General features: G+C 39.3%; 1 pseudogene; it reads left to right on the plus strand.

Annotated features, from left to right (window-relative positions):
* LOC140160443 (high affinity cationic amino acid transporter 1-like) overlaps positions 1–17,454 on the plus strand; it is a 37,289-nt pseudogene continuing 19,835 nt past the window's right edge.

Below are 17,454 nucleotides of genomic sequence, written 5' to 3' on the forward strand. Positions count from 1 at the left end.
ATGGTTGTCAAGAAAATTTTCCGACCTCTTCTGCGGAAGAAGCATCTTGATGAAAATGCTATGAAATCGAGCCATCTGCAGAGATGTCTTACTTTGTTCGATCTGGTGCTTCTTGGAGTCGGTAATACGCTTGGTGCTGGTGTGTATGTTGTTACAGGGGAGGTTGCCAAGTATAAGGCGGGACCAGCAATGATGTTGTCTTTCCTCATGGCTGCGGTTGTAGCTGCTTTATCGGGTAAGATCGTGTATGGGTGGCTAAGAGCTGCTTTGAAATCGTCATTTTGGAAATAAATATGGTTTAATTGAACATTTCAAGATCCGTCCACTTGTCAGCCATGGGGTACACCTGTTTTATAATACAGTTTTGCTTGATTTTTAAGCATGTTAAGTATGGAGAGCAACGGCGTAGCCAGCTTTCTTCGTCGGGGGAGGGGGAATAAAACATTTCGGGGTAAAGACGAAAATCATTTTGACCCGGTTATAGTAGTTTTTTTAGAGATACTGTATGTAAAATGTGGTATTTTACACTATTTTGCCTCATGATCGGGGTGAATTTGAGTGAGAAACAGACTCTTCGCCCTTTTCTTTTCCTTTGCCTTCCCAATTTCTTTCATTTTTTTTTTTTCGGGGGTCATTCTGCCTCACCTGACACCCGCCCCCCCTCGCTGGCTACGCTACTGATGGAGAACTAGAGACGGGGACCACATTTTACCATGGTGAGTGGCCCCAGCAGCTACACCGCTTAAAGCCATATTATAACATTTCTGTAAAAATAGATTAGTATTTATTTTCCATAAAATGTTAGCTTTTATTGTCAGATATATACCGTTTTAATTTTGATTTGAACAAGTGAGGTAAAGCATAGAAAATTGGAATTTACTGAATTTACTACTAGCGCCCATGCATATGTTACTCCCTAGACTGTCCCACAGTCTCGGTTAGGTCCGGCCTGGATAATGGAACGATACATAATTACATAATAGCCTACCAAAATATGCCATAGTCCTTCACCCCCCCATTCTAAATACACAGCCCAAAACCAATTCCTCTCTCTACACAAATTAGCTCAAATTGATGCCACTACACTGATCACACCTCCTATATTGAACGCTAAATTTCAGTGACCGCTCCCACACCATGTATTGGGTTGATTTTTAATGCTATGTAATCTACATTACCAGTCGTTCTCCATGGACCCGAGGGAGGGTCTAGTTACTCCCTAGACTGTCCCACAGTCTCGGTTAGGTCCGGCCTGGATAATGGAACGATACATAATTACATAATAGCCTACCAAAATATGCCATAGTCCTTCACCCCCCCATTCTAAATACACAGCCCAAAACCAATTCCTCTCTCTACACAAATTAGCTCAAATTGATGCCACTACACTGATCACACCTCCTATATTGAACGCTAAAATTCAGTGACCGCTTAATGCTATGTAATCTACATTACCAGTCGTTCTCCATGGACCCGAGGGAGGGTCTAGTTACTCCCGCGGTTGTAATACGGTACGATCCTCGGGGTGTGTGTGTATGTGTATCCCGCACGCCGTGTACGTACTGTGCATACGTGTTCGACTAATATTTCCATCGTAATAATAAAACGCCGGTTCCATCGTTTTATTCAAAATCTCGGATTTTGACAAAACTACAGCACCTAGAGTCTTGATTTTTGTAGAGTGTCTTTATTGACTAAAGTACATTACAATCGTGTACAAACCAGAATTTAAAATGTTTTGAGGGCGTTCTCCTCAGCAAATGTTATAATATGGCTTTAAGTTGTATCATTCCTTGAAACTTTCTACTGCCTTTTTCTCTCTCCATTTTGATGTAGCTCTCTGTTACGCCGAGTTTGGTGCTCGAATTCCCAAAGCAGGTTCAGCATATGTATATTGTTATGTTAGTGTTGGTGAAGGATTGGCGTTTATGGTTGGATGGAGTATCTTCCTTCAGAATGCAATAGGTATCTAAGTGCCACTTAATGCTCCAATATTCCACATCAAATATTCGTTCTATTCAATCTATATAAAGAATATTTGGATTTGTTTCTATATTTCAAAAAGTACTTAATTGAAAAGTTTTTTTGGCATGCATCATCAGCAGATTCCTAGCATCATTAATTTCATATACCTGTAGGTGACTTGTGAGCACACGTTAAATGAAACAGTTCTCTAATTCAAAAGTTGCAAAAAGTCAATATCAAGTACAGTGGCGTAGATTTCTTTTTGACATTGGGGGGGATGGTGTTGAAAAAAATTCTTGAAGAATAGTGAATCCATCACCTTTTGGCGACAGAATAAGTTGATGTTACAAATGCGCGCGAAGCGCGTGAAAAAATTTGCTATATTGTAGCTAAACTGATGCAATATGGTGCAAAAGTTGAATAAATGCGCGCGAAGCGTGCGAAAATTTGCACTTTTGGGGCTAAAGTGGGCAAATGTGAGATAAATTTGGTCAGAAACCTATATTCAGGCGTCAACATTGGGGGGGGGATGATTGTATGGAGCATCCCCCCCTGGCAAAATATTGGGGGGGATAAATCCCCCCCCCCCCCGGATCTACGCCTATGATCAAGTACTCGATTATACGCAATGCACGTTTTCCTGATAGCGGGTGCTCGATTATAATCCAAGTGTGCTTGCTAATATTAAATTGTTGCCTGCCCGATTATAATGCAAGTTTTTCGGATGCCTGATTATAATGCAAGCGCGCGATTGCAATTGCCCTATTCTGGCCAGACAAGCGGGGCAAGATATCAAATTCTGTTTGACCATTTTCATGTAAAAGGATACTTATTTTTGCAAGTTTTTAAATCAGCAATCTCCCCATTCATATGTGATTATTAATACATCAGAACACCTGTGGGATTAGAACCACTTGGTATGAATATGTTATGAGTCTGTAGATGATGCATGTCAATTTTGTTTCCAATTGAAGAAATGCTTTTTGAAAATATAGAAACAAATCCAAAGTGGTAGTTATTTATGTTTTACTCTTTTGGGCCTATTACTTTGTTTAATAACTAAAAAAAAAAAAAAAAAATAATAATAATAATAAAGTCTGCAAAAAGAACGTTTTTTTTGCCTTATGTTGCATTCCCGTTTACTGGCTAGACTAACATAAGTGTTCTTAACAGGTGCGGCGTCTGTAGCTCAGTAGCGTAAGTGCCTACATAGACTCTTGTTTCGGAGGAACTATGGAGGCACACATGAGAGCAAACTTTCCATTGGATTACTACGGTTTAGCAGAATATCCTGACTTCTTGGCACTTGCTTTCAGCTTAGCTATGGCAGGTAAGGCGAGGGTCTTGGCAATTTATTATACCGACATGTCGATATATCGACATGCCGATATATCGATATGCCGACATACATCGACATGCCGATATAGACCTAATCAAAAATGACGTGGTTGCTTTTGTTCACAATCATTCTCAATTTCATGAGGTCTTTTTTAAAACACGCGAGCGTAAGCTTTACGGTACTTTTCGACCGACAACGTTACAAAAATAAAAGAAAAGAAAAAAACCCAACCTATATATTCATGTGTTTTTGTTTACTTTTTCTTCCCGTCTTCCATTCAGCATTACTTGCAGTTGGTGTTCGTGGATCATCAATCGTCAACAATATTTTCGCGGGATTGAATCTTTACGTCATAGCTTACGTTATAATATGCGGGTTTTTCCAAATCAACCTAAACTACTGGAGTATTCCTTACGAAGATATCCCAAAGGGAAGCTGTGAGAGTATAATAGGAAATAGAACTGTGGTGAAAGAGTGCGATATTTATGGAGATGGCGGGTTCAATCCTTACGGTTTTACTGGTGTGATGTCTGGAGCTGCTATGTGTTTTTATGGCTTCATTGGGTTTGATGTTATTTCCACTGCAAGTAGGTGAATGAATGGGCTATTCCATTTAAAATACACACGACCCCTGTGGAAGATTTTGGAAATATCTTCCACAGAGGGAGTACAAATTTCATATGGAATTAGCACATTGACTAACTCTATTTGAAATTCACCCTTCTGTGGAAAATTCAAGTTACACCTTTCTAAGAGGGTGGATGAAATTCAAATGGAGCTGCATGTGTTCATTCCATTTGAAATTCATACTCCTAGGAAGATATTTCCATATTCTTTCACAGTGTGGATTTTAATGGAATAGCCCATTCTTAAAAAGATGAGAAACAAGTCCTCTTTGTCATGTTAATTGTACAAGTTAAATTAAAGCCATATTATAACATTCGCTGAGGAAGACTCCCTCACTGAATTTTTAAAATTCCTTTTTTTGCACGATTAAATTGTACTTTATTAAACCAATATACCCTGCAAAAATCAAGACTCTAGGTGCTGTAGTTTTGTCAAAATCCGAGATTTTGAATAAAACGCCGGAATCCGGCGCTTTATTATTACGATGGAATTATTAGTCGAACGCATACACGATGTTCATAACACACAGTACGTACACGGCGTGCGGGACGGTGATATACACAACAAAGGGTCGTACCACAACATGACCGAAGGAGTGGTACGTATTGGCGACATGTACGCTGGTAGTAAATTCCAATTTTCTTTGCTTTGCCGTAGTTGTTCGGCTCAAAAATAAAAGGGATATATCTGACAGCAAAAGCTAACATTTTATGGCAAATAAATGCTAATCTATTTTGTTTGAAAATGTTATAATATGGCTTTAAGTCATTATGCGTTATAGAATAGCTTCCCTCGTTTTACAAATTTACTGACATGCAAATGTACGATTTCCGTTAAATTATAATTTTGTTCTTTCTTACCTAAAATGCTGAAATACGGTATTAGTAATAATCTGTCAGGAAGGGTAACTGAAAGAAACCCCCTTTCTCCAGCCACATTGCCTAAGACAAAGTTTGCATTATCATCACAACCTATGTTCCCCAAACGGTATATTCATGTCACTTGGTTACCAGAACTGAGTTGTCTATACGTACATAGGCAGTGGACTGTATACCGTGCTTCGATTTGGCTCAAAACAGCCGGCAATGAAATATTAATTACATGTTCTTGGTGTTATACTGTATTGTAATAATTATAACCTAATGTGATTTTTTCTATCTAGGTGAAGAGGCCCTGAACCCACGACGTAACATCCCACTTAGTACGATCCTCTCCGTCATCATGGTATTCCTATTTTATCTGGGAGTGTCTGTAGTCATTACATTAATGGTGCCATATTATGACTTAGATAATGAGACACCACTACCGACTGCATTCAATGATGTTGGATGGTGGGTGGCTGGCTACGTCATCACCTTTGGCGGTATTTGCGGACTAATAACAAGGTAAGTAAGGTTTAAATGTTCTTAAGAACCATTGAACCAATACTAGGCTTGTTTGTACTCATTTTAATGCATTTTCATGCTGATTCCAAATGGTCATGAAAATTTATAATTCTGAAATTTTTGACTTTAAAAAAATGAAACTTGTCGTCTGCAGTCGACACCCGCGTGCAGAGGATTAATCATAGACCCTATAACTGTGTTTCAATTTACTAAAGAAACGCCTCCGAATTCCCACGTTAATTTTAACGTGTACTGAACGGGTCACGATGAAATGTTTAACGGGTGATATTCCAAAATTTGGACTAATGTTTGGACTTCCACACCAAAGTGTACTATACCGTGTACATTTAACTTGTAAGTGTTTAACGTGGAGGGAGGTAAAGTGCAGTCCATTTTAACGAGTGCTGACTCCAACGTGTCACGGTGTGTACACGTTAACGAGTGCTGACTCCAACGTGTCACGGTGTGTACACGTTAAAAGTAACGTGAGAATTTAGAGGCGCTCCCTAAGGACTCAAGGAACACATACCGAACCACGTATCAAATTGAAATGAAACATTTACGATCGGTGTATTGTATGACTGTGAGTAAGAATGAACTTCTAAATGTTGTGCATCATTCACCTTCAATGAGACACGATAACAACATTTATAATTTCTAATAGATTCGTCTGGTCATGCCATAATGAACTGGACTTTCTTTTTTTCTGGAAAATAAGTGAATTGATTGTGCTACTGACAACTTTCTGCACACCATTTCTATAATTGAAGCATTTTTAGTCTGGTTGACAGGACGTCAGACGCAAACTAGTCCTTTTAATTCGATCTTCGATTAATACTATTTTCTTTCGTTTTACGTAGCTTATTTGGATGTATGTTCGCGCTGCCGCGGTTCCTCTACTCCATGGCACAAGATGGGTTGGTGTTTAAATTTATGGGTTATATCAGTACCAGATTTCATACACCTATTGTTGGATGCTTCATCTGCGGCATACTTGCTGGTAAGGCTTGCTTAGATGTCACTCAGTAATCTGGCCTCCATAATCTGGTCTCCATTATCATCGCAGTAATTAGGCTGATATGAATCCCCCAGTGGCGAGGCCAAAGCGGGCCAAAGGCAGGCAATGGAGCAGCCGGATCCTGTTAGAGGTCTTGCACCCCGGGGTGCTGTCCGCCCTAACATTTAAGATTATTAGGCCGGATTTGTACATTTTACACAATTTTTAAAAATGTTCGTCCTATTTTGCCCCCTTTGAAAGTTGCCTTCCCCATTTTCCCCACCGCATCTGAAAAAATTCTGGCTACGTCACTGCCTCGCACTTCCATTTTAGTTCTAAAGGTGGAATGCCCGGGGTGGAATGTTCTTTAGGTGATATGCATCAGTATTGAGTCAAGAGGTCGTGCTGCCTTTTATTCTGTACGTTCAACTAACTTGGTATCTGTGATATTAACGCAGAGGTTCAGACCTATAGTATCTTGGAACTTTAAAAAACAAAATCGGCATCAATTTGTAGCTATGTACATTATTATGTTCTGAATTATGACTTTGTCACAGGTATTATGGGTATGATGTTCGACATTGAATCACTGGTGAACATCGTCGCTCTTGGAACGTTACTTCCCTACGCATTGGTTGCTACATGTATAATAATCCTAAGGTAAGAGAGTGTCCTTTAATACACGTAGAATCTAGTGGTTCATTGTACTATAATTATGCTGATTAAGGGTATACGATGTATTGTTGGTCGAAGCAGCAAAAAAAAAAGTCGTTCACATCATCTTGCGAATGGTAGTGAGCTTTAGCAAAAATTGCATCGCTCAATTCATAGCGAGCGTGTAGAAGAATTCAAATATCACAGATATACTTTTGTAGGTCCTGTGGTTCTTGAGTTATGTTGTAAAGAGGGCTGAAACAACAACACTTTTGTAAAACATACATAACTCATTAACAACAATAAATTAAAGAACTGAAGCTCAGACAAACTGGCATAATATAATAAATTGGCCGTGAGACATTTTCGAGTCGGAGAATAAAATCATGTTCAATTCGCCGGCAGGTCCGCCATGAGCTGTTGTGGCGTGTGGGGTGAACTCAACGACATGTAATCGTGGGTGCGCGCTGGTTCAAATTCGAACGGTTCTGATTTTTTCTCTCCTTTATTACAATGCCAGTTTGTCTGAGCTTCATTTCTTTAATTATTATATATTTCTCAGGCATGTATCCTCTGGATCCTCGCATTTAATATTTAATGTCTCATATTGACTGATGTCCTGCTAGGGCACAGCAGATAGGCCGCCCTCTCTATTTATTAACAATAAATTAAGCAAGTTTTCAAAGTATATGATCTGTAGAATGAGCATGTGAAAACACCAAAGTGTTATTTTTCAATAATATATTGATTCAGATAATGAAAATCGATTTTTTGGCTGCTTTGACCAACAATACCTCGTATACCCTTAAATCGACACATCAATGACCAGATTATTAATCATCTTGAGATATGATTCTTAAAAAGAATTTGCATTTATCTAATATACCATAATACTAATATTAAATTATGGTTCCATTCACAAGGAGAGAATTATGCATGGTTACGTTTGATCAATGATACATAATATTATTACCAAACATTTTTATGTACAATAATGTTTTTTAACGTATAGCATAATTATACTAATGCTTTTCCCTGTACATAAGTACTCAATTATTAACTCAATCAACTAATGCTGTTTCCTTTACACAGGGCCCAATGTGTCTGATATCAGATACAAAAATTGTTTTTCATGTAAAATGGGTTCCCAATAATGTGTCTGACATCAGATACTAATGTTGTTTTTCCTGTACATGGATGCCCAATAATGTGTCTGATATCAGATACTAATGTTGCTTTTCCTGTACATGGGTGCCCAATAATGTGTCTGATATCAGATACTAATGTTGTTTTTCCTGTACATGGGTGCCCAATAATGTGTCTGACATCAGATACTAATGTTGTTTTTCCTGTACATGGGTGCCCAATAATGTGTCTGATATCAGATACTAATGTTGTTTTTCCTGTACATGGGTGCCCAATAATGTGTCTGATATCAGATACTAATGTTGTTTTTCCTGTACATGGGTGCCCAATAATGTGTCTGACATCAGATACTAATGTTGTTTTTCCTGTACATGGGTGCCCAATAATGTGTCTGATATCAGATACTAATGTTGTTTTTCCTGTACATGGATGCCCAATAATGTGTCTGACATCAGATACTAATGTTGTTTTTCCTGTACATGGGTTCCCAATAATGTGTCTGACATCAGATACGTATGTTGTTTTTCCTGTACATGGATGCCCAATAATGTGTCTGACATCAGATACTAATGTTGTTTTTCCTGTACATGGGTGCCCAATAATGTGTCTGACATCAGATACTAATGTTGTTTTCCTGTACATGGGTGCTCAATAATGTGTCTGACACCAGATACTAATGTTGTTTTTCCTGTACATGGGTGCCCAATAATGTGTCTGACACCAGATACTAATGTTGTTTTTCCTGTACATGGATGCCCAATAATGTGTCTGACATCAGATACTAATGTTGTTTTTCCTGTACATGGGTGCCCAATAATGTGTCTGACATCAGATACTAATGTTGCTTTTCCTGTACTTGGGTTCCCAATAATGTGTCTGACATCAGATACTAATGTTGTTTTCCTGTACTTGGGTGCCCAATAATGTGTCTGACATCAGATACGTATGTTGTTTTTCCTGTACATGGGTGCCCAATAATGTGTGTTACATCAGATACCAATGCTGCTTTTCCTGTACATGGGTGCCCAATAATGTGTCTGACATCAGATACTAATGTTGTTTTCCTGTACATGGGTGCCCAATAATGTGTCTGACATCAGATACTAATGTTGTTTTTCCTGTACATGGGTGCCCAATAATGTGTCTGACATCAGATACTAATGTTGTTTTCCTGTACATGGGTGCTCAATAATGTGTCTGACACCAGATACTAATGTTGTTTTTCCTGTACATGGGTGCCCAATAATGTGTCTGACACCAGATACTAATGTTGTTTTTCCTGTACATGGATGCCCAATAATGTGTCTGACATCAGATACTAATGTTGTTTTTCCTGTACATGGGTGCCCAATAATGTGTCTGACATCAGATACTAATGTTGCTTTTCCTGTACATGGGTTCCCAATAATGTGTCTGACATCAGATACTAATGTTGTTTTCCTGTACTTGGGTGCCCAATAATGTGTCTGACATCAGATACTAATGTTGTTTTTCCTGTACATGGATGCCCAATAATGTGTCTGACATCAGATACTAATAAATGAAGAATTTAACTTTTGTTCACAACACATAAAGTTGCTCACCTGAAATTTTCGGTTGTTATTACTACAACCTTCTTCAGCAGAATGATCCAGTTCGTTGATCGATTTGACGACTCTTGACTTGTGACGTCAGAACTGGATCGTAGACTCTGCTAAGTTGTAGCGCCCCCGTCCTTATTCAGAGAGGGTTGGTTGGCCCGGATGTGGATGGCCTCTTTGACTCCTCTTTCGAAGTACCGAGGTTCTCTGTCGAGGATCTGCACTTTCTCTAGGTCCACGTGATGTCCTGGGGACTCTATGTGTATATGCTGAGATACCTCGGACGAGGTGGAGCTAGGCCGCCTGTGCTCAAGGAACCGTGTTTTTAGAGACCTGCCAGTCTCTCCCTATGTATGATTCCGAGCAGGGACCCCGGGTGGTCTGACCCTGGCAAGGAATCAGATATACGGGACCCGTGACGTCCTTTTTGTCCGTTTTGTCCTTAGGCGCAACTAACAGTTGACGCAGTGTGCGCGTTGGCTTAAAACACACTCTTATGCCATATGAGCTGTAAATGCGTTTTAAGGCATCGGAGATGCCTTTGACATAAGGAATAACGACTTGTCCTTTGTTGGTGTTCGTACTGTCCTTCGGACAGATACTAATGTTGTTTTTCCTGTACATGGATGCCCAATAATGTGTCTGACATCAGATACTAATGTTGTTTTTCCTGTACATGGGTGCCCAATAATGTGTCTGATATCAGATACTAATGTTGTTTTTCCTGTACATGGATGCCCAATAATGTGTCTGACATCAGATACTAATGTTGTTTTTCCTGTACATGGGTTCCCAATAATGTGTCTGACATCAGATACGTATGTTGTTTTTCCTGTACATGGATGCCCAATAATGTGTCTGACATCAGATACTAATGTTGTTTTTCCTGTACATGGGTGCCCAATAATGTGTCTGACATCAGATACTAATGTTGTTTTCCTGTACATGGGTGCTCAATAATGTGTCTGACACCAGATACTAATGTTGTTTTTCCTGTACATGGGTGCCCAATAATGTGTCTGACACCAGATACTAATGTTGTTTTTCCTGTACATGGATGCCCAATAATGTGTCTGACATCAGATACTAATGTTGTTTTTCCTGTACATGGGTGCCCAATAATGTGTCTGACATCAGATACTAATGTTGCTTTTCCTGTACATGGGTGCCCAATAATGAGTCTGACATCAGATACTAATGTTGTTTTTCCTGTACATGGGTGCCCAATAATGTGTCTGACATCAGATACTAATGTTGTTTTTCCTGTACATGGATGCCCAATAATGTGTGTTACATCAGATACCAATGCTGCTTTTCCTGTACATGGGTTCCCAATAATGTGTCTGACATCAGATACTAATGTTGTTTTCCTGTACTTGGGTGCCCAATAATGTGTCTGACATCAGATACTAATGTTGTTTTCCTGTACATGGGTGCTCAATAATGTGTCTGACACCAGATACTAATGTTGTTTTTCCTGTACATGGGTGCCCAATAATGTGTCTGACACCAGATACTAATGTTGTTTTTCCTGTACATGGATGCCCAATAATGTGTCTGACATCAGATACTAATGTTGTTTTTCCTGTACATGGGTGCCCAATAATGTGTCTGACATCAGATACTAATGTTGCTTTTCCTGTACATGGGTGCCCAATAATGTGTCTGACATCAGATACTAATGTTGCTTTTCCTGTACATGGGTGCCCAATAATGTGTGTTACATCAGATACCAATGCTGCTTTTCCTGTACATGGGTTCCCAATAATGTGTCTGACATCAGATACTAATGTTGTTTTCCTGTACTTGGGTGCCCAATAATGTGTCTGACATCAGATACTAATGTTGTTTTTCCTGTACATGGATGCCCAATAATGTGTCTGACATCAGATACTAATGTTGTTTTTCCTGTACATGGATGCCCAATAATGTGTCTGACATCAGATACTAATGTTGTTTTTCCTGTACATGGGTGCCCAATAATGTGTCTGACATCAGATACTAATGTTGCTTTTCCTGTACATGGGTGCCCAATAATGTGTCTGACATCAGATACTAATGTTGTTTTCCTGTACTTGGGTGCCCAATAATGTGTCTGACATCAGATACTAATGTTGTTTTTCCTGTACATGGATGCCCAATAATGTGTCTGACATCAGATACTAATGTTGTTTTTCCTGTACATGGGTGCCCAATAATGTGTCTGACATCAGATACTAAAGTTGTTTTTCCTGTACATGGGTGCCCAATAATGTATCCGACATCAGATACTAATGTTGTTTTTCCTGTACATGGATGCCCAATATGTCTGATATCAGATACTAATGTGGTTTTCCTGTACATGGGTGCCCAATAATGTATCCGACATCAGATACTAATGTTGTTTTTCCTGTACATGGATGCCCAATATGTCTGATATCAGATACTAATGTTGTTTTTCCTGTACATGGGTGCCCAATAATGTATCCGACATCAGATACTAATGTTGTTTTTCCTGTACATGGGTGCCCAATAATGTGTCTGATATCAGATACTAATGTTGTTTGTCCTGTACATGGGTTCCCAATAATGTGTCTGACATCAGATACTAATGTTGTTTTTCCTGTACATGGATGCCCAATAATGTGTCTGACACCAGATACTAATGTTGTTTTTCCTGTACATGGATGCCCAATAATGTGTCTGACATCAGATACTAAAGTTGTTTTTCCTGTACATGGATGCCCAATAATGTTTCTGATATCAGATACTAATGTTGTTTTTCCTGTACATGGGTGCCCAATAATGTGTCTGACATCAGATACTAATGTTGTTTTTCCTGTACATGGGTGCCCAATAATGTGTCTGACATCAGATACTAATGTTGTTTTTCCTGTACATGGGTTCCCAATAATGTGTTTGACATCAGATACTAGTGTTGTTTTTCCTGTACATGGGTTCCCAATAATGTGTTTGACATCAGATACTAATGTTGTTTTTCCTGTACATGGATGCCCAATAATGTTTCTGATATCAGATACTAATGTTGTTTTTCCTGTACATGGGTTCCCAATAATGTGTTTGACATCAGATACTAATGTTGTTTTTCCTGTACATGGATGCCCAATAATGTTTCTGATATCAGATACTAATGTTGTTTTTCCTGTACATGGGTGCTCAATAATGTGTTTGACATCAGATACTAATGTTGTTTTTCCTGTACATGGATGCCCAATAATGTTTCTGATATCAGATACTAATGTTGTTTTTCCTGTACATGGGTTCCCAATAATGTGTTTGACATCAGATACTAATGTTGTTTTTCCTGTACATGGATGCCCAATAATGTTTCTGATATCAGATACTAATGTTGTTTTTCCTGTACATGGGTTCCCAATAATGTGTCTGATATCAGATACTAATGTTGTTTTTCCTGTACATGGGTGCCCAATAATGTGTCTGACATCAGATACTAATGTTGTTTTTCCTGTACATGGGTTCCCAATAATGTGTCTGACATCAGATACTAATGTTGTTTTTCCTGTACATGGGTGCCCAATAATGTGTCTGATATCAGATACTAATGTTGTTTGTCCTGTACATGGGTGCCCAATAATGTGTCTGACATCAGATACTAATGTTGTTTTTCCTGTACATGGGTTCCCAATAATGTGTCTGACATCAGATACTAATGTTGTTTTTCCTGTACATGGGTGCCCAATAATGTGTCTGATATCAGATACTAATGTTGTTTTTCCTGTACATGGGTGCCCAATAATGTGTCTGACACCAGATACTAATGTTGTTTTTCCTGTACATGGGTTCCCACATGGGTTCCCAATAATGTGTCTGACATCAGATACTAATGTTGTTTGTCCTGTACATGGATGCCCAATAATGTGTCTGACATCAGTTACTAATGTTGTTTTTCCTGTACATGGGTGCCCAATAATGTGTCTGATATCAGATACTAATGTTGTTTGTCCTGTACATGGGTGCCCAATAATGTGTCTGACATCAGATACTAATGTTGTTTTTCCTGTACATGGGTGCCCAATAATGTGTCTGACATCAGATACTAATGTTGTTTTTCCTGTACATGGGTTCCCAATAATGTGTTTGACATCAGATACTAATGTTGTTTTTCCTGTACATGGATGCCCAATAATGTTTCTGATATCAGATACTAATGTTGTTTTTCCTGTACATGGGTTCCCAATAATGTGTCTGATATCAGATACTAATGTTGTTTTTCCTGTACATGGGTGCCCAATAATGTGTCTGACATCAGATACTAATGTTGTTTTTCCTGTACATGGGTTCCCAATAATGTGTCTGACATCAGATACTAATGTTGTTTTTCCTGTACATGGGTGCCCAATAATGTGTCTGATATCAGATACTAATGTTGTTTGTCCTGTACATGGGTGCCCAATAATGTGTCTGACATCAGATACTAATGTTGTTTTTCCTGTACATGGGTTCCCAATAATGTGTCTGACATCAGATACTAATGTTGTTTGTCCTGTACATGGATGCCCAATAATGTGTCTGACATCAGTTACTAATGTTGTTTTTCCTGTACATGGGTGCCCAATAATGTGTCTGATATCAGATACTAATGTTGTTTGTCCTGTACATGGGTGCCCAATAATGTGTCTGATATCAGATACTAATGTTGTTTGTCCTGTACATGGGTGCCCAATAATGTGTCTGACATCAGATACTAATGTTGTTTTTCCTGTACATGGGTTCCCAATAATGTGTTTGACATCAGATACTAATGTTGTTTTTCCTGTACATGGATGCCCAATAATGTTTCTGATATCAGATACTAATGTTGTTTTTCCTGTACATGGGTTCCCAATAATGTGTCTGATATCAGATACTAATGTTGTTTTTCCTGTACATGGGTGCCCAATAATGTGTCTGACATCAGATACTAATGTTGTTTTTCCTGTACATGGGTTCCCAATAATGTGTCTGACATCAGATACTAATGTTGTTTTTCCTGTACATGGGTGCCCAATAATGTGTCTGATATCAGATACTAATGTTGTTTGTCCTGTACATGGGTGCCCAATAATGTGTCTGACATCAGATACTAATGTTGTTTTTCCTGTACATGGGTTCCCAATAATGTGTCTGACATCAGATACTAATGTTGTTTTTCCTGTACATGGGTGCCCAATAATGTGTCTGATATCAGATACTAATGTTGTTTTTCCTGTACATGGGTGCCCAATAATGTGTCTGACACCAGATACTAATGTTGTTTTTCCTGTACATGGGTTCCCAATAATGTGTCTGACATCAGATACTAATGTTGTTTGTCCTGTACATGGATGCCCAATAATGTGTCTGACATCAGTTACTAATGTTGTTTTTCCTGTACATGGGTTCCCAATAATGTGTCTGACATCAGATACTAATGTTGTTTTTCCTGTACATGGGTGCCCAATAATGTGTCTGATATCAGATACTAATGTTGTTTTTCCTGTACATGGATGCCCTTGTTAAAGGGAGACACTGTCGCAGTGTCGGGGAGCTGAAAATTACCTTTGCCAACACCTGCAACCCCGGTTGCAAAGAAACAGTGTTTAACATCCTGTTTCTGGTGTTGGATTTCCCATTGGGTGCTCTCAGGTGTGGGCTGGTATTTTACCAGAGTGAGGGAATGAGCTCCCTCTACCTCCCTAGCTCAGTTGTTGAACATGCCAGCTTTAGGGCGGAGGAAACCATCAGGTTCAACGGCCAGTATGTTCAAATGTCTTAGCCATTTGTTTTTGCTACTGCAACGATGTAGACAGTACAGCCAGCGACACAATCATGATGAGATATTGCTCCGTTATTTCCCCTTCAAGCTCCATCTTTGTTTTCTTGAGTATTCTAAGGGGACAAGGACGTAGTGATTCTCGTCATATTGGAGAAGCCTATCTCAATGGCTCTGAATTTTCATCATGGGCCAAAGAGCGGACGAGGAAGATTTACTTCCCAACGGTCAATAGGCTGGTGTGGAACATGTCATCATTGGTCAACCTTCCAACACTGGCCAACATGTTCCAGATCAGAGGCGAACTACTGCATATTGGTAGATCTCGGCTGCTGTGTGTCCAGAAATAAGCTGAAACAGGGCTGATCACCCGTAAAGCTGCTGGGACTGGACTAATCAATCAATCAATCAATCAATCAATCAATCAATCAATCAGTCTTTATTTCATTCAAAATACAACAATACAATAACAGCAAAACAACACATTTGAATGAGGAGATGCTCAGAAGGCCAAAAAGGCCTGAACAAACACCCCCTTAACCTTAGCTTAAGTTTCTTAATTTGTCTAATAAAATACAATTACATACATACATACATACATACAACCCCCCCAAGCAGGAAACTAAGGGAAAAAATGATGAATAAAGAACATGCAGAATATAAGTGTAAGACAAATTAGGATTTCATAACATATGCTCACGTATATCGCACAAGAAAGCTGACATTTTGTGAATATATATAGTATAAATGCTAAGAGATCAGTTAATTTTAATCGATTTTTTGTTTTAAAAGGGAGAAAAATAAAAATAAGTAAATCCAAACTAAGAGGTATCAAGTGTACATTTCTAAAATAATTCCCTGCAACTCAATGATTACGAAAACTACAAGCAAATCTCTAAACATTCCGAGGGTAGATGAGCGGCAGTCTACTGTTGACTCCATGACGGACCAGCGGGAACTCGGCACACCATCACGAACTGTTGGCCCTGATTATTGTCGCCTGTCTACCTTCAAACCTCTTGTAATAGCTACTTATAATGTCCGTACTATTAATCAACAAGGCAAAATCCATCAGCTATTCATGGGCTGTGCTGATGCAGGTATTGACATTGCCGGAATTCAAGAACATCGTCTCATTACACCAAGCCCAACTGATGACCTTTGGTCAGACGATAGGAACTGGGTTATAGTATACAGTTCTGCTACCAAGCAAATGCATGGAGGAGTGGGTCTGGTCTTGTCCAAGCATGTTCACAGATGTCTTAAGAGTGTTGAAGTTGTTTCCGAGAGGATACTATTTGTAACATTCCATGGTAACCCTCAGCTTAGCATCACTGTTGTATATGCACCCACTGAGTGCTCAACATCTTCTGACAAAGAGGATTTCTATTCATCTCTATCTGACCACTTGGATGGTATGAAAAGGCACGACATCCATCTCATCCTTGGTGATTTTAATGCCAGAATTGAAACAGATAGTCATCTTTCCCATGCTAGGGTGATTGGTCGATACTGCTACCATGATTCAACCAATGACAATGGTGAGCGTCTGGTCAACATTTGCCAGGAGTACAACCTCAGACCGGCCCAAATGAGATTCCCCCAACCCAGGAATCGTCTCTGGACTTGGACCAATCCAGCTGGATCAACCCATGCACAGTTAGACCACATTCGAAAAAACAACAAGTGGGTAAATTCTCTCCACAACTGTCGAGCATACAATTCAGTAGAAGTGGACTCCGATCATCGTATTGTGAGCGTCCGTCTAGCTGCCAGTTTGCGAACAAGCAAAGTAAAAACTTGCAAGAGACCAAATTTCAATTGGAAGAAGTTGCAAGATCCTGATACAAAGGAGGAATTTCAGCTGGAACTAACAAACAGATTCCAGGTCTTGAGCATGGATGATGCCACACCCATCTCTGATAGGTATGAGACCTTTGAGACAGCAGTTCGTGAAGTTGCTGAGGAAGTTATTGGAAAGCAAAAGCCCTACGGACTGCCAAGTTGGG

Source organism: Amphiura filiformis, chromosome 9 (assembly GCF_039555335.1).
Source record: "Amphiura filiformis chromosome 9, Afil_fr2py, whole genome shotgun sequence".
Lineage (NCBI taxonomy): Eukaryota > Metazoa > Echinodermata > Ophiuroidea > Amphilepidida > Amphiuridae > Amphiura > Amphiura filiformis.